Source organism: Macrotis lagotis, chromosome 1 (assembly GCF_037893015.1).
Source record: "Macrotis lagotis isolate mMagLag1 chromosome 1, bilby.v1.9.chrom.fasta, whole genome shotgun sequence".
In the NCBI taxonomy this organism is placed as follows: domain Eukaryota; kingdom Metazoa; phylum Chordata; class Mammalia; order Peramelemorphia; family Peramelidae; genus Macrotis; species Macrotis lagotis.
The window spans coordinates 849,929,411-849,948,469 of NC_133658.1; the positions used below are offsets into that span (position 1 = coordinate 849,929,411).

A 19,059-nucleotide genomic window follows, 5' to 3' on the forward strand; every position below is an offset into this window, starting at 1 on the left:
CTAACTCAGTATTTGGGAAGCTCTGAAGGAAAGTGTGGGAAATAAAAAGGTATTAGACTAAGCAAGCTGAAGATCTACAGAGCCATTGTACTGACCTCATTGCTGTGTGCCTGTGAAACCTGAGCAGGTTACCAGTGTCATGCCAAGAAATTGAATCACTTCCACTTGAATTGTCTTAGGAATATTTTGAAGATTACCTGGAAGGATAAGATATCAGACATTGAGGTCCTAAACTGCCAAGCATTCAAACTCTACTTCAGAGAGCACAACTCTGTTGGAATGGCCACATTGTTCAAATTACAAAAATATGCTTGCCTGCCTAAAATACTATTTTTATAGAGAACTTACAGGACAAGTGCTCACATGGTGATCAGAAAAAGCTACACAAGGATACTCAAGTTCTATCTGAAGAACTTCGGAACTGATTGCATGAAATGGGAAACACTAGCACAGGACTCCCTAGCATGGCATGCCCTCATCAGAGAAGGTGCTGTGCTCTACCAGCAAGGCAGAATTGTAGTAGCTGAAAAGAAATATAAGATGTACAAATTTAGAGACTCCACCCCCAAATGTTCACATGGACTATTTGTGATTTACCTGTGATAGTTTTCTGAGCTCATATTAGTCTGATCAGCCATAGTAGGACAAAACTTAAATTAACCCTAACACAGTGATGTCCTTTTGGTCTTCTTCATCAATGAAAAGCATCAACCGATTGTGTGTCCCTAGGCAATCAAATGAAGGGGAAAGGGAATGGAAATAAACATTTATTAAGCTCCTACTTGTGTCAGTCATTATGCTAATCACTTTACAAATATTATCTCATTTGTTTCTCAACAACAATATTGGAAAGAAGGGGCTATTACTATCCCTATTTTATATATGAGGAAATTCAATCAAACAGAAATGCAGTGACCTGCCCAGGATCACATAGCCAGTGAGTATCTGAAGCTAAATTTGAACTAAGATCTTGATTTGACTCTTGGTCCAGCATTCCATCCACTGCACCATTTAACTACCTTGCTGAGATAGCCTTTGTAAAGGGCTTTGTAAACTTTAATAGCATGTAAATGCTATCTATTATTGTTATGGCTGTTTCTATTGTTATTTTTATTATTTCTAGCTTGAATTCTTTGATCAAAAGGCTATATGTAGGCTATATAAAGCCTCAAGAAGGCTATATAACTGGGCAGCATCATATAAGAAGGACAGTGCCCCCGAGAGTTCAGAGGACCTCGGTTCAAATCACATTTCTCCCACTTACTGCCAGAGTGATCTTGGGAAGATCACTTAATTCTCCTTGGTCTCCTACTACTCCATAAAATAAGGGACTAAGGTCCCTTCCCATGAGATCTCTTCTACATCTATAAAATCCTATGATTATATAAGTATTTTTCTATATAGGTATATATATATATAGAAGGGACTAAGGTCCCTTCCCATGAAATCTCTTATATTATATAGGTATTATATAGGTATTTTTCTACTTTATAGGTAGAAAAAACTGATGTCCAGATCAAAGGAAGGGGTTTCCACAAATTCACAGAGACAGTAAGCAACAAAGCTGAGATTGGAACAAAAATCATTCTCTCATTCAATCCCTAGAACAACCCTATGAGGGAGATGAGAACAGTAATCACCATGATATTTATAGCTAAGAAAACTGTGGCTATAGTAGGCCAAGTGATTTGTTCAAGACCACAATGCTAATAGGTCTCAAGAACTGGAACTTTTCATCTCTTGGTTTCCAGTCCAACACTCTCCACAGAAGAAGATACTGTTAGAGCTGAATTGAAGGGGAAAAAAGTGGGGGAAAGGGGAGAATCAGCTGGACTTGGAGACTAACCTCTGCCTATAACCTCTAGCACATCTGTTCTTAATAAGCCTGCAAATGACAGAAGAACTGTTCTTTGGGCAGTAATCAGGGCTAGAGACTGAGACAGAGAATTCCTTAAAATTACTCAGTAAGCAGCAGATCTGAGACCTGAGACTCCTGATGACAAATCCCTCCCACTTTCTACACATGGTCTCCATCATGGTAACTGCCTTCAACTTTTTCATAGAGTGTCACGCGAAACAGAGATTCAATACTCATTTTATTTGCCCCGAGAATAGAATTAAGAGCAATAGATAACTAAGAAATAAATATGGGCTTGATGTCAGAAACAACTGTTTAACAGATAGGAACATATAATGGCAGAAGAGTCTATGTTTTGAGGTAGAAAGTTCTCCATCATCCTTGAAGACAAGAGGTCTTCAAGCAGAAATTGGGTGACCAATTGCTGGGTATGTTGGAGAGGGGATCCTTACTTAGGCTTAGGTTGAACTAGATGCCCACTGAGATTTCTTCCAACTTTAAGATTCTGGAATCTGGGGCTGCTTCTTCTATCTGCTGAAGAAACTGTCTCTTCGCTGCCTACAGAATGGAGCTCAACCTCCTTTGCTAGGCATTCAAAGCAAAGATAGCAGAACTCTGGAGAGCTCGTTACCTGGGCAATGCCTCTTCTTACATTTGTACCCAGGGGGCAGACAGATGGCTAAGGATGGGCTCAGTGTAAGCCGCCTGCTTATGTAACCCACTCTCTATGTTCTCCCAGCACCCACTCCTACCTTCACTGTTTATGCTGTTAGCAGGCTTTCTTTCACAGTTTGTACTAACAGGTTTGCTTCCCCCCCTCACTTGAGAGCATAGAACATACGGGAATCACCTATCCAAGGGGCTCCCCATGGAATTTTAACTGTGAATCTTTTCCTTCTTCATTAGGAGAGAAACTTGATATTAAAGGAATTGTTGCCTAAGAAGAGAGTTGCCTAGAAAACTGCCTTAGAAAGTCAGTAGACTTGGAGCTGAAGTTGGCTTTTTCAAATCTTCCATTCTGCAGATGAGGAAACTGAGGCCCTAGTATTATTGGTGTCACTGCCAGCTTTCTATCCACTGTGCCAAGTCACTTCTTAATTCCTGCCTTTGCTCCAATCAAACTGGACTATTGTCTTCCCCACTTGACCCAGCTCCCAAAGATGCACTCCCTCTCCCACCTTTCTGTGACTTCATGCATATTGTTACCTGTGCCTCTCTCTATATCTACTGGATTCCAGCCCATACTTTATTTAAAGCAAAGTTTAAAAATCCTCTCCTCCACGGAGATCTCCCAATTTTTCCTGCTGTCCACAATGACCTTCCTCTTTAGATCTCAAACAGAGTTTGATTGATGCTTTAAAGCACTCATCATGCACCAGTTAGATCATAGTTATATCCCTTTGGGTCTTAGCCCACTAATAGACTATAAACTCTTTGAGGGAGAAGTTACCTTTTCTTAACTATTCTTTTACCCAGTATTGTACACTCTAAGTGATTAATAAATTGGTTGAATCAAAGAGTCAGCTAGTCAAACAATGAGCTGGCCTTTCTTCATCCTTACAGTTCCAACCCGTATGTTCCAACAGGCAGAAAGCAGGAGTGGAGAGCGCAAATATCTTATCCCAGTTCTTTAACTTTAACTCACTATGTGATTTGGGGCAAATCCCTACCATTCTTTGAACCAGTTTCCCATCTGTTGAATGAGACAGGAGGATTAGACAATCTCTAGGATTCCTTCTAGCTTTGTTATTCAGTGTATGTACTTAGGCTCTAAAATCCTTCTGGTCTCAGCCTATTTTTCAGAGCTCAGTCTCCTCAATCCCTGGCTCTTTTCTCAGAGCATCAGCAACTTCCAAGGTAAAATAGGGGAGACGTGGTTCTAACATCTTCTTTCTCTTCCTTCTCTCCCAACCCATCACCCATTCCACCAATGGGTCCAAAGTTGGAAAAGAGAACAGTTCCAAGTAATTAATGGAATGGAGCCAGAGGCAGAGGAGACCTTTAATAAATCATTTCCTCTTTCTAGACCTCAGTTCTCACATTTGTAAAATGATGATATTGATATTGGCACTACTTATCTCAAAGCTTCTTAAGGGCAGTGACAGGGTCATTTTTAATCCTTATAACCCCAGTACCCAGTAAAGTTCTTTCATTTGGTAAGCAAGTAATGGTTGTCAAATGAACATTTGTATTGAGGAAAGTAATTTGGAAATTGTCCAATATGATAGAGATAAGAGACATTATTATAATCATATGTAAAATAAAAGGGTCTGGACCAGATCAAAGGTTCTTAACCCAATGTCTGTAAATGTAATTTTTTAAAATACTTTGATATTTTGATCAAATATTTTTAAATTTTTTAAAAAATTTTGATAATTTAAAAAATATTTTGATATATTTCCAATATAACTGGTTTCCTTTGTAATCTTATTCATTTAATTGTATTCATTTAAAAACATGACTCTGGGAAGAACTCCATAAGCTTCCCTAGAGTGTCCAAGGGAGGCTGTGAAACAGAAAAGAATAAAAGTCCCTGGACTAGATGCAGTGGAAAATCTCCAAGGCCTTTTCAATCTCTATATCCTATGTTCCTACTACCTGGTTAGACTGCTAGAGACTGATTGCCTCTCAACCAGCCTGAATCTAATTACAGCACTTACCAGTTCATAATATGCTTTACTTTTTAGTGTTTTATTGGCCCAAAGAATGACCCTTTAGGAGTAGGTCCAAGAAATATGAGTTTATCCATTTTACAAATGAGAAAAGTGAGGAAAAGTGACTAGACACAAAGCTAACAAGTAGAACAGTCAGGATTTGAAACCAGGTCTCATCCTTTAAATTCATAGGCTCATAAAATCTAGAACTAGAAGAAATTTTAGAGGTCATCTAGTCTAGCCCTTTCTTAAAGTAAAAATCCCTTCTACCAATCACCATGAACATTTATTAAGTACTTACTGTGTGCCAAGCCAAAAGCATTCATGGGTAATTATCTTTAAAATCAGGAAGACTTAGATTCAAGTTCTGTCTCAACACATAACAGTTGTGTGACCCTGGTTAACTCACTTATCTTTACAATGAATCAGGTATCACTCTAAGACTATATTTGGAAGAGCATAAGCATTCATCTTGATAGTTCCCTTATGTTAATATTGATATATGATAAAATCACAGGAAGAAGGAGGAGAAAAATAAGGGAGAAGAGGAAAGGAAAGAAGAAGGAAAAAAGAAGGAGGAATAGCAGGAGGGGCAGGAGAAAGAAAAGGAGAAGAGAAAGAAGGTTCTAGAAACATATAACACATCTCAGAGCAGTTAGGTATTACAGTGGATAAAGTACCAGGCTCAGAGTTAGTAAGGTCTGAGCTCAAATCTAGGTCAGATACTTACTAGCTGTATAATCCTATTTGCCTCAGTTTCCTCATTTGTAAAATGAGAAGAAAATTGTAAACCACTCCAGCACCTTTGCCAAGAAAACCCCAAAATGAGCTTGCAAAGTCAGACATGAATGAAATGACTGAACAACAAAGGAGCTAAGTTAGGAGTAGGAGACAAAAAGAAAATAGTCCCTAACCTCAAGAAGCTTGCATTCTATTAAGAGAGATTGTGTGTTCCAAAAGTCTTAGTGCAGTCTAAGCTTTCCTATGTGTGTGTGTGTGTGTGTGTGTTTATATGCATGCTTTTATGTATCCATATACATATATACATTAAAAATGAAATGGCGAAGGTAATTAGTATTTATATTTCACCTACTATGTGCCAAGCCCTGGTGCTTTTACAAATATTATCTCATTTGATTCTCACAGCAATGCTGTGTCAAGCAGATACAGTTATTATCCCTGTTTTATAGGTGGAGAAACTGAAGATAAATGATTTGCTGCTCAGCTAAACTGAAGTTGAATTCATGTCTTCCTGACTCCAGGTCTAGTACTTTTTTCACTATGCCACCAGTTCCTGGAATTTATTTCAAGAAAGGTACTATCAGTTAGGTGAATAAGGAAAGGCTTCCTAGAATATGGCACGTGAGCCAAACCTTGAAGGAAAACAGGGATTCCACAAGATGGAAGCCAGGAGGGAGCACAATTTACTAGGGTGAAGAGATGTGTGTAAGCTTTGTGAAAGCAACAGCAAGACTAGTTTGGTTAAAGCAGATGGTTCATGAAGGGGAGTAATGAAAAATAAAACTGGAAAGGTAGTTTGGGACTGGGTCATCATGGGCTACAAATGCCAAATAGAAGAATTTGCATTTTATGCTAGAAGTGAAAGGAAGTCATTGAAGTTAATATATTGAGTAAAGGAATGACACGGTCACAGTTCCATAGCATTCCCTGCTCAGTGATCATTCAGTCTCTGCTTGGACATCTCCAGGGCAGTAAGTTCATGCTTTTCCAAGATGGCCCACAGCATTGTTAGTAAGATCATTTTTTTGGCCTTAAATAGAGCTCCTGTAACTCTCCCCCCCCCCATTGCTACTAGTCCTAATCTATGGGTTTGGTTGGTTGTTGTCCTTTGTTATTGAAGAGGACCAAAACAACATTACTATGTTAGTGTGTCCTACTGTGACTGATCAGATCAGTATGAACTTGGAATGCTCTACCGTAGGTGGGCAAAAATAATTCACATGAGATGGGTTGTGTAAGCTTCCATATCTCATATTTTCTTTGAGTTGCTTTCATTCTACCTTGCTCTTAGAACATAGCACCTCTCTGATGAGGGCATGCCATGCTAGGCAGTCCTATGTCAGTCTCAATTCCAAAGATTTTAGGAGAGACAATGAAAATGACTTTTTTATTTAACTAGTTCTAATCTATACAGTCAAGCATATGCAACAAGTCTTTTTCTTTCAAAGACCATGAATTTTCTCATATATGTGGAGCATTTTCCACACCTCTAGAGCTCTGCCCTCAAAGAAAAAGTAATCCTCAAAACTGAGGTACCTTATCTTATAAAGTTTACCTTACTGGATGAATTCAGGCTGCTCAAGACTATGGCCTCTACTCTGCCAATCAAGACATTGGAGTACAATGATTTCCATTGGATTTTTTTTCCTGGTATTGTTATGTATACATATTTGTTGTGTGGAAGGTGGGTTTGGAGGAAGGGTAACTTCCTCTTCTGTAGTCTATTAAGGGGGCTAGCTAAGCAATCAGTAGGTAGCATGAATCAGGCAGGATGGGAGAATTGGGAATGCTGAATGAATCCAGACTCCTTTCCATTAAGGAAGTAATACCTGATAAATGAACTCACATCACACAAATTACCTCCCCTAACAAGATCAGGTGAGAACAGGATGTTGAGGAAATAAGGCAAACAGAACCATTTGTTGGAGGTGCCTTTGGCTCTGATATATCAAATTAGTGAGCCTCGAGATAGTCCAATCAGAGGCAGGGGCATCTCAATCCCAAATCCCCAATCGGAGAGGGAAATGAGTCCTTTGGAGGAGAGGGAAGAGTTGGAACTGGTCTTCTTCCTAACTGGTCTTCTAATGGAGGTGTTAGAGGGTGATGGAAGTAGGATATCCTCTAAGAAAGCAGAGGATCCATATGGAGAGGGGGAGAGAAGCTAGTGAGAAATGGAACACACGAGTCCAATACAGGAAGTAGTTCAACATTTGCAGTCACAGACCCACCATCCCCTCCTGCTCTACAAGCAGTCCATGTGAGGGAAAGAGGAAAGGGAGTGAGATTCTAGCCCTTCTCTACCTCTACCTTCCTCTGTAACCATGGGCAAATCCCTCCCCCTCCCTGGACCTTAGCTTTCTTCAGCCTTCGGGAAAGGAGTCTAGAATCATTCAGAGCTCTCAGTCCTCCCATACTATTGGATTTATGTTGCCCACTGATTGCTTTGCTTAGATGGTCCCTTAACAGCCCACAGAAGAGGAACTAACCCTTCCTCCAACCCCAACCCCAGTCAAAGCACAATAATCATGTAATAGACCCAGTTTGGGTCTATCAGAATGAGCAATGGATTTAGAATCTGACTCTTAGCACCCATATGATGCTGTATAAGACTCAGTTTATGAAAGAGTTGAACTCTGCTATTGGAGCTCCCTTCCAGCTAAATCTGTGATCTGTGAATATGACTTTCTCATGCTCTTAGATATACCTCCTAGCCATCTATCCATGGACCTTGGGAAAAAGAAACACTTAAAAAACCTAGCATTTGCTAGAAAGTCTGCCTAACTCTTCCAAGTAATGAAATTTGGCATCATAATACAGTAAAAAAGCATGGAGAACTCAGGGTCAGTGAATCTGGGATCAAATTCCAGTTTCTACTCCTTATTACATGTTCAACATAGGGTCTATTTAACACAGTGAGGTGGGAATGTACATTGTCCTCTGGAGATGCAAGGTCTATTCATCATTTGGCCATTTAACACTAAGCATCACAGTAGGGGAGGAAACATGGACATAGGTACAATAACATTTAATGGAAGGGTCTGACTACCTGAATTGGGGCATGGAGAGAGATTTTGTCATTGATCTCAGTCTAGTCACATGGTAAAGAGAAGCTTTTTTTCGCTGGACAGAATGGAAGGGCATTCAAAATATGCTTTCCATTCTAAACAAGTCTCTTGATTTGGCCCTTTCCTTGTCTAACTGGCATTACATGAGGAGGACAAAAGACTCTGGACTCTTGAGTGAAAAGAAGGGGCTTCAAACCATCTCTCATCTGGAGCCAGCACAAAGCCAAGAGCACATTATCCTGTATTGGAGACAAATATGACCTTGTGAACTTGGAAAAGGTCAGAGTGGCAAGGTATCAGAAGGATTCTGGGGTTCTGTGCTGAATTATTCCAGAAGCCAGACATGTGATGAAATAAAGTCCTAAGGGACCTATTTGACCCAGCACAGACTGAAGACGGCCAAGAGGGAGCCAGACTAATTCATCTTTGGAAATGGACTTGATGAAGCAAACTAAGTTTGAACTCATTCTTCCCAGGGATAGAGGTGACATTGGGAAGATGAGCTCACAGACGTTGGAGAATAGGGGAAATACTTGTGTTTCTGATCTCCCTAAAGTTTAATAACAATATTAATAACTAGGACTTATATAGTTCCTTAAAAAACTTAAGGTTATAATATTCTTTGCAAATATTATCTAATTTTATTCTTATAATAACCCTGGGAAGTAGGTGCTATTATTATTCCCATTTTACAATTGAGGAAACTGAGGTAAAGAGAACCAGATTAGTGGCTATGTGAGTGAAAATATGAGACATATGTGAGCAATATTATAAAAGCAGAAATGACAAAAGTTGGCAAGTGATTGAAAATATGGGCTGAATGAAAATGAAAAATCAAGGATGACACCAAAGCTGTGAACCTGGGTAAGTAGATGGATGGTGGAAGACTCGGAGAGAAAGAAGAGATGTGCTTTAGTCATACTGAGTTTGAGGTGACTAGATATTTCCTTTTGAAATAGTAAAAGAGGCAGTTGATGATGCAAATACTGGGCCTCAAGAGAGAGACTAGGAATGAATATATAGATCTGAAAAATAATCTACATAGAGATGACACTGTACCTATGGGAGCTAATGAGATCACCAAACAAGATAGCTCAAAGGAAGTGGTACTTTATCTTTTTGTGTATCATAGACCCCTAAGGCAGTCTGGTGGAGCCTATGGAACCCTTCTCAGAATTGTGTTTTAAAAAGCTTAAAATACATGGAATTATAGAGGAAACAAATTTTATTGAAACACATTTATCAAAATATATTTTTTTAAAAAATACAAATTCATAGGGCAGCTAGGTGGCGCAGTGGATAGAACACTGGCCCTGGAGTCAGGAGTACCTGAAATCAAATCCGGCCTCAGACACTTAATAATTACCCAGCTGTGTGGCCTTGGGCAAGCCACTTACCCCCACTGCCTTGCAAAAAAAAAAAAAACCTAAAAAGAAAAAATACAAAAATTCAACTGACCACAAGTTAAGAAGCCCTGTTTATAGTGAGATCAAGATAGATTCTTGGGAGCATCCACAGTTATCTTATCCTAGTTTCTCCATTTGTAATACGAGGGAGTAAAACTGGATCACTTTTGAGATTTTTTTGCTAACCCTAAATATAATATGCTCACAGAGAACAGGAATTCCAAAAAAGATCAGAAACTCCTCCTCTTCCTTAGATTATAGTCTGATGCTGATTCTGGGTGGCTTGCTTAGCCAGCCTTGAATTAAGAGAGAGAGAGAGAGAGAGAGAGAGAGAGAGAGAGAGAGAGAGAGACTATGACTAAGATGATCCCTGGAGATTCCTTTCCATTTTGGAGCCCACAATTCCTGAATCAACACTGTCACAGACCCAGATCATTTGGGGCCTCTATTTCACCCCCCACTTCACCCACAACAGGTGTGCTGGGGCATGGGCAGTGAGGCTCAGTAATGGCAGAAGGTCTGATCTAGGCAGGAGGGAGGAAGGTGCCTTTCCCCAGGGCAGATATCTTCCCCACAATGCACCCCTCTGCAAAGGTTCAATAAACAAATGTGAGGTTTGTTGCAAATTATTCCAGGCATCTCGTGCAATGGAAGTTAACAGCCGGCTGAGCCACAATATATCAATTGTATAAATTCATAGGGCATTTTCATGTTTCAATCTCGTTATGTATTTCTAGTTGACCAAACTTGTTCAAATTACCATTAACTGCAATCCTATCACCTGGTTCACTGGGCAGAAAGGCAGCAGCTTTGTTTTAACTCCTCAAGGGCTATATTATGTTTAGTGAAAGAAGGTCCAGGGAGCAAAAGGGAGGTCTCAGGGGAACCTAGTGAGCTTGGGAGGTAGGAAGATGGAGAGAGAGAGAAAAGGGAAAAGGTAGAGAGAAAGGAAGATGGAGAGAGAGAGAGGAAGAAACAGGGAGGAGAGTACAGAAAAGAGGAGATTGGGAGGAGGGAAAAGGAGGCAGTAGAGGAAAGATGGAGAAAGAAGAGTGAAGGCTAGGGGAAGAGTGAAAAAGGAACACAGAGAAAGTAACAGGAGACAGGAAAGAGGAGACATATAAGGGTAAAGGAAAATAGAGAAGAGGAGAGGAAACGGGATGAGGATAAAGAAAAAAGAAAAGGAGGAAGGAAAAGAGAGTAGGGAAGAGGGTTTGAGGAGAAGAAAGAAGTGATAGGAAGTAGAGAAGAGGGGTCAGGAGGAAGGATTAGGGGAGAAAGGGGTAGAGAGGAGAGGAGGAGAGGAGGAGAGGAAAGAGGAGAGGAGAAAGGAAGAGGGAAGAATGGAGAGAGTAAAGAAGGAAAAGCAGTCATGTGGAAGGACAAACAATTCTAGGGACAAGGTCTTTTGAGAAGTGGAAGAAAAGAAGAGAGAATGGGTATGAAACCAGGAATTTACAGAATTTACAGAATGAGCAGAGAAAATCTGGAAGAATAAAAATGCTAGAATGGGGCTGGAAGGGTTGACTGAGAGGCCCCAAATAAGCTGGGGTGGGTGGAGACAGAGCATCTGGGAGAAATGAGTATAGGCTACATCAATGACTCTGGATAGACAGCTACTTTACCATCACCACCCCACCCCACCCCACCCCCAACATAGCTTCTTCTAATAGAGTCTCTTTTTGCTCATCATCACCTTTTACTTTGATTTAAAATAGACCCTCTTTCCAAGATAAGATATCTACCAGAGTCCATCCAGTTCCATTCTCACCCTTATCCACCTTCTTGTGCCAGAAAGGTCCTTAGGATGTTTCTTATGACAGTCAAGAGTTCCTCAGATGGGGCTCCCCATAGACATTTGCTATTCCTTTGACTAGAAAGCTTGTGCTTTCCCTCTGAAATTATTTCCAGTTTATCCTGTCATTATCTTATTTGTACAGAGCTGTTTTCATGTTCTCTCCCCCCATAGATTATGAATGCCTTGAGAGCAGGGACTGCCTTTTTTTTCCTTTCTTCATATTCCCAGTACTTAGCATAGGTCATTGGTACAAAAACTTCTCTCTGATACAGTTAGGATTCAATGGCCACACTGTGGACAGTTGGACCAATAAGGCAAGGGAGACCATCAGATAGTAGAGGATACCACAGGACAGGAAGCACTATCTGCTCAGTTATATTTAGAGGATTCTGGGATTTAAATCTAGAAAATATTCTAAGGACCTTGTCTATTTTACAGAGAAAGTATTTGGGATCCAGGAAGGTTGTCACTTCCATCAAGGTCACCCAAGTGCTGTTCTCAGAACTAGTTCTGAAACCCATGCCCTGTGATTCCAAATAATAACAAACCAAAGATTTCAGGTCTTTGAGAAAGGGGATGATGAGGAAAAGAGGATGCTGGTCATATCCTGAGAGTTCTAAGGGGGCTCTATTGTTGATGTTATGAGAAAGAGAGTGAGGTCTCCAGTCCCTGTGGTGACCTCTTGGGGAATCATGAACAACAGTCTCACAGGATGGGCAGACATGGAGAGGCTTCAGTCCATGTCATTGAAGGGAATCACATATCCATTGAAGTACTCAAGTTTATTTCATATATGTAAAATTCTTACCTCACATGAAGCAATTGCAAGTATTATATTCAATTTTGTAACAAGAAAACGGAAAGCCTGGGGAATATACAAGGATACACCCAAGGTCAAACATTGAGTTAAATGTTGAAGAAAGGATGCTAGCCTGGTCATGTCCCCAAATCTCATCTTCAATGTCCTCAATCTAGTGCATCAGTCTAAACTAACCTGGGTGGCTAACAGGTCCACTGAGGGCCTCAGATTCCTCTCTAAGTGCTGCATACACAACCGAATCCCCCTTTCCACTATCTGGCACTTAGAGAAGCCTCCACTCTAATCTGTTCAATGACTACCCTTTTATTGAAATCCCTCTTGACTGGCCTCTGCAGCATCTTCCCCCTCTGGCTCCCATCCTCTTGCTATATTTTCACGGATCTTGTTTTATTGGATTTTTAAGCTTCGGTCGCTTAATCAATGAGTCCAAGCTGAGCCACCTCGAGTTTTTATAGCACTCACTGCTTCCTGAGAAGCTCAAGTGGGTTTATTTTCTCCAGTCTCACTCAGTACCAAACTCCCTCCCCCCAACTCCATCCTCAGTCTTTCAAGTGCTAGTTTATAACTGTTTGGGGCTCCTTCTTGTAGAGAAGGTTTTGCTTTTTTTTTCCTTACTTTTTTGGGAAAGCAGTTTCCAAATTACACACCCTTCTACCCTCATTCTAAAAGGGTGTTTTTGTTCTCCATAGAGTGATGAAGAATTCAAAAGGGTCAAATATTGATAGCCAAGTTCATACTTAGCACATTAATAGTGTCAATAAAGGCCTATCAATCAATTAAGGTATGTAAACCTACTATGTGCCTGACCCTGGATCAGGTGAGGGATACAAAGAAAAAAAGGACATAGTCCTTGCCCTCAAATAGCTTATATTCAAAGGAAGAGACAATTTGCAAAAAGATGTGGATAAGAGCTATAGAAACCCCAAAGGCTTCATATAGAAAAGTGATTGATCTGAGCTTAGAAGAATGCTAGTAATGCTAAAAGGAAGAAATAAGGAAGGAGTGCATTATGGGCATTGTAGTAAAATGTATAAAGTGTTAGGCATAGAGAATACTGGATTCAAATCCTACCTCTGACACATCCTAGCTGTGTCATCCTAAGCAAGTCACCCATTCTCTAGGACATGCTGTCCACTAAGTCATAGATAGGTTGTGGTTTCTGTGGAAGGTGTTCCCATACCAGGAAATCTCCCCACTGATGAAATCACAGATCCTTCACAGTATCTGGGTGATGATGACGATGATGAGGAGGAGGAGGATTTCTATAATGCTTTGAAGCTCCCCAGTATTTTCCTGGCTATTGCCTTGTCAAAAAAGATATTGCAAGTATTATTTCCACTTTACAGAGAAAACCTAGAGCAGTTATGGTACAGCCTTAAGCAGCGGAATGGAAAGAGGACAGATGTAAATTGTTTTTCCTCATCCAACTAGCATTTTAAATTAACCCAGAATTAGAACTGGCAAAAACCTGGAACTTTGTAGAATGAAGGTAAAGATAATTCAGACACCAGAATTCAATTAGATTCCACCAATATTTATTATGGCAGTTAGGTGGTACAGTGGTTAGAGCACTGGACCTGGAGTCAGGAAACATCTTTCTGAGGTCAAATCTAGACACAGACTCTTACTAGTTATGTGACCCTGGGCAAGTTCCTTCATTCACCCTTTTTGCTTCAGTTTCCCCATCTGTAAAATGAGCTGGAAAGGAAATGGCAACTCTCTTCCAGTATTTTTGCCAAGAAAATGCCAATATAGTCATGAAAAGTCAGAAAAGACTGAACAACAATATAACTATCAGATATTGGGGATACAGAAACCAAAAAAATTGAGAAAGGAACACTATTATCATGGAATTTCCTTTCTACTGGGGACAGAAGGGGCACATCAGTGGAAGAGTTATGATTCATCCGGAGAGAGGGAAATGCAAGGTAATTTGAGAAGAGGGAGAAAACTAACTCTTTAGGTGACTGGAGAAGGATTCACCAAGATGGTCATCCACTGAACTCTGTTTTGAGGGAAGATAAAGATTTTGAAAGGCAAAAAGGAAGAGTGAGAGTATTTTCAGACCTGGAGATGCAAGCTGTAGGGTCAACATCAAGATCAATCCCATGACTGATTTCAGATTTGAAGTCCTTCAGTCTGTCTGAACCATGAAGCCCAAGGTCTAGGCTACTTATTATTAGCTGGGTGACCTTGGGCAAGTCATTTAATGTATATGGAGATGAGTTTCATCATCTGTAAAATCAAATAAGTTAACATATGTAAAGTACTATAAGAAGGCTAATTATTCAACATCATCATCATTATTAAAATGAAGGGGTTAGCACATCCAATATCAAGATAAGGTTGAATTGGGCACATGAGCCAATTAGAAGAACAAGGAATAGGCAATCTGTCAAATCTATGGAAAGAGGAGGAATCTGTGACCAAACAAGAGATAGAGAACTTAAAATGTAAAATGGATAGATTTCATTAAATTAAATTAAAAAGATTTTGCAAAAATAAAACCAATGCAACCAAGATTAAAAGCAATGAGGAAAGTTGGGAAACAATTTTTACAGCTGATATTTCTGATAATAGACTCATTTCTAAAATATATAGAGAACAGAGTCAAATGTATAAGAATACAAGTCATTTCCCAATTGATAAATGGTCAAAGGAAAAGAACAGATAGTTTTCAGATGAAGATATTAAAGCTATCTATAGCCATATAAAAAATTATCTAAATCATGAAATGCAAATTAAAACAACTCTGAGGTACCACCTCACACCTATCAGATTGGCCAATATAACAAAAAAAAAGAAAAGAAAATGTTGGAGAGGTAGTGGGAAAATTGGGACACTAGTGCATGGTTGGTGGAGTTGTGAACTGAACCAACCATTCTGGAGAGCAATTTGGAACTATGCCCAAAGGGCAATGAAATCATACATAGCCATTGATCCAGCAATATCACTACTAGGTCTGTATACTGAAGAGATCATAAAAAATAGGGAAAGACTCATATGTACAAAAATATTTATAGCAGCTCTTTTTGTAGTGGCAAAGAATTGGAAATTGAGGAATGCCCATCAATTGGGGAATGGTCATATAAATTGTGATATATGAATGTGATGGAATACTATAGCTCTGTATGAAATCATGAATGGGCAGACGTCAGAAAAACCTGGAAAGATTTACATGAACTGATGCTGAGTGAAGTGAGCAGTAGGAATACATTGTACATACTAACAGCAACATTGTGTGATGATCAACTATGATATACTTGACTCTTCTCAGAAGTACATGATCAAAGACAATTCTAAAGGACTAATGTTGGAAAATATCATGCATGTCCAGAGAAAGAATTATGGAGTCCGAATGCGAACCAAAGCATACTATTTTTAATTGCTTGATTTGTTTTTTGTTTTATGTTTTTTTCCCTCTCATGCTTTTCCTCTTTTGCTCTGATTCTTCTTTCACAACATGACTTAAAGGGAAATGTTTAACAGATTACCTGCTGTCAAGGGGATGGGGGAGGAAGGGAGAAAATGTAGAACTTAGAATCTCACAGAAAATGAATATTGAAAACTATCTTTGCATGAAGTTGGAAAAATAAACAAATACATTTGTTAAAGTAAAAATATGAGGGGTTGGATTCAAGAAACTTTCTGGTCCTTTCCAATTCTAAATCTCTGATCCTATGAAATAAGTCACAGAAAAGTCAGTTGAAGCCAGATTAAAAAGTCTTAAAATATGGAGCAAGTATTCAATCTTAGAAGAAATAGGAAGTTATTGAAATATTTCAAGCTAGACAGTGAAATGGTAAAGATATTTGTATTTGGAAGATTATTTTGGCATCTATTTCAAGGGTAGATTGAAGAGACCAGAAGCAGGGAAATGAATTAGAGGAATCGCTTGATTTTTGATAGCTAATAGTAATAATAAATAACAACAAAAATAGTTATGTATTGCTTGAAGTTTCATAAGGCATTTTGTTGTCCTTGTTGCTGTTCAGTTGTGATGCCATTTGGGGTTTTCTTGGCCAAGATACTGGAATAGTTTGCCATTTTCTTCTCCATCTTTTTATCTTTTTTATTTTTATTTTTTTAGGTTTTTGAAAGGCAAATGCGGTTAAGTGGCTTGCCCAAGACCACACAGCTAGGTAATTATTTAGTGTCTGAGGCTGGATTTGAACCCAGGAACTCATGATTCCAGGGTCGGTGCACTATCCACTGCACCACCCAGCTGTCCCTCCTCCTTTTTTAAAGGTGAGGAAAGCAAGGTAAATTAAAAGACTTACTCAAGTAGTCAGTAAGTGCCTGAGGCCATATTTGAACTCAAGTTTCTGATTTCAGGCTTGTAGTGAACAGGATCTGGACAAAAGTGATAATGGCTCATGTTTCTATAACTTTCTTCTCTGTACAACCATCCTTTAATCTAGGCAGCACAAACATTTCATTCTTATTTTACAAATGTGGAAATTTAATTGGAAAGGGAAAAGAATTGGCTTAGGGCCATATAATGAGTGAAGAAAATTATCTTAGCCTAAGGATCATAGATTTAGAGCAGAGAAGTATCTCTGAGAATACACTGAACCAGTTCCTTTATTTTATAGATGAGGAAACCAAGACCCAGTGAAGGTAATTTGACTTCCTCAAAATCAGATAGGCATTAAGTAGCAGATAGCAGATACATGTCTTTTCTCCCCCAAAATCATACTTTTTCCATCATGCCACAGTGCAGTAAGTGAAGACTTCTGCTGCTGCTTACTTGCATGAGTCATTTGTCCATTCTAGTCCTCAGTTTCTTTATCTGTCAGATGAGGGTGTTGTAGGAGGGATTGGGGTCGCCAAATGAAGATTGAGAGTTAGTGAAAAGTGAATGAATTCACATACTTCCCTGGGATTTTAAAACTGCTCAGGATTTATTATAGAAGGCAGCAAAGTATGCAGATTAAAAACATCTCTCCTAGAAAAACAGTAAGCACTCTGAGGACAGGCTAAGGGAAGTTTGAGTGAGATTGAGAATGAGAGAAAGAGAAAGGACAGATAGCCATCAGGACTGGCTTAGTCCAGCTACATGGCATAAGAGCCCATGGTTTCCAGAGCCCTAGACTGGGAGCGCTGTGGCCTAAGAAAGAGAGAGAGATATGGCCATCCTTGCAAAGGTAGAAGTAAGGTCAAGAAGAAGAAAGAAGGAGCCTGTGCTTCTTCTTAAAGGCACTTCTGTAGTGGGTTGGACAGAGGGTGGCGCTAGCGCAGTGGTATAGCACCTGACTCAGGTATTCCCCTATAGGCAAGCTACAACTGATCCTTCCTGTCCCAAGGTGCATGACTTAGAGGTCCAACATGTCATTTCTTGTCACACCAGCACAAGCTTGACTCATCAATGGCCAAGGTCAGGGAGCTGGAAACTGGCAGCTGGGGGAAGGGGGAAGCTGGAGGAAAGGTGAACAATCCAAGGCCACTCCCATCCTGGAATGGGATCACTGAACAACAGAATTCCCAAGATAGATACAAATAATATTTTTCCTTCCACAAAATTCATTTCAAATCACATCTTCCCTGCCTTAAGAGGGTTGGATAAGATCAATGATCAGAAATGTAGAAGAAGAGACTTTAGTCTCCTAGTCCAAGCTCTAGTAAACATTAGAGGAAAAAAAAAGACGCAAAAAGAACATTTGTATATGCAAAGGAGAACAGAAAAAGAAAATAAATGCAAAACAATGAATCTATTACAGCCTTCCTTTAAAAAAAAATATGATAAATTGAACATGCTCCTTTCAAAGCTGTCCTGCTTGTCTGTTTTACTCTGAACTTCCTTCTGTTTCCTCCTGTGCATTGTCAAGGTGCTTTAAAGATCTTTGATTTCTTTTTCATTTTCTTTCTTTTTTCTTTTTTTGGAAACTATCATGAGTTCCTCCTTGCCCCACATGTCCCACCAAAAAAGAAATTATAAAAGGGAAAAACATAATTCTTATAACAGATTTTCAGTTAATTAAAACAAATACATACATTTGCTACATACAAAACTGTATGCATATTAGGTCTTTCATCCCTCTTCTAAAGAGTAAGCAGGCTTCATCATCAGATCTCAAGTTCAACCAGTCCTTTCATTTAATAGTTGATGAATCTGATGCCCAGAAAGGATAAAGTGATTTGATCAAAGTAAGACAGGTAGTAAGTATCTGAGACATGATTTGAACTTTCATCTTCTATAAATAGCTATTATTATTCACTATTATATTATTCTTATTGTTCAGAGTACAAGAGACAAATTGCCCCATTTGCATCTAGGCTCTGCTGTATGGTTCATCCACAAGATCATTTTTAAAAAATTGAAGTTTTGGGGGTGGCGCAGTGGATAGAGCACTGGCCCTGGAGTCAGGAGGACCTGAGTTCAGATGTGACCTCAGACACTTAATAATTACCTAGCTGTGTGGCCTTGGGAAAGCCACTTAATCCCATTGCCTTGCAAAAAAAAAAAACTAAACTAAAAAAAATTGAAGTTTCATAAGGCATTTGGTTGTCCTTGTTATTTAGTTGTGATGTCATTTGGGGTTTTCTTGGCCAGGATAATGGAATAGTTTGCCATTTATTTCCTCAAATAATGAGACTTCTAAAGTTGCTCTAGTCTCTTTAGCTGTGATTCTATGCTCTTCTGACTCCAAATTTAGTTTCTCTAGTCCATGCTAACCACTACTTGCTTGTCCCCATCTCTCCACTCCCCTGTGCCAT

The 19,059-nt window shown here is 39.4% G+C and overlaps 1 long non-coding RNA gene across 3 annotated transcripts in view; it reads right to left on the bottom strand.

The window, feature by feature from the left end:
* LOC141508713 (uncharacterized) overlaps positions 1-19,059 on the bottom strand; it is a 203,217-nt gene that overhangs the window by 97,565 nt on the left and 86,593 nt on the right. For all 3 annotated transcript variants that reach the window (XR_012474484.1, XR_012474485.1, XR_012474483.1), the window contains exon 3: positions 96-197. This is a non-coding gene — a long non-coding RNA (uncharacterized LOC141508713). The remainder of the gene's footprint in view (positions 1-95; positions 198-19,059) is intronic.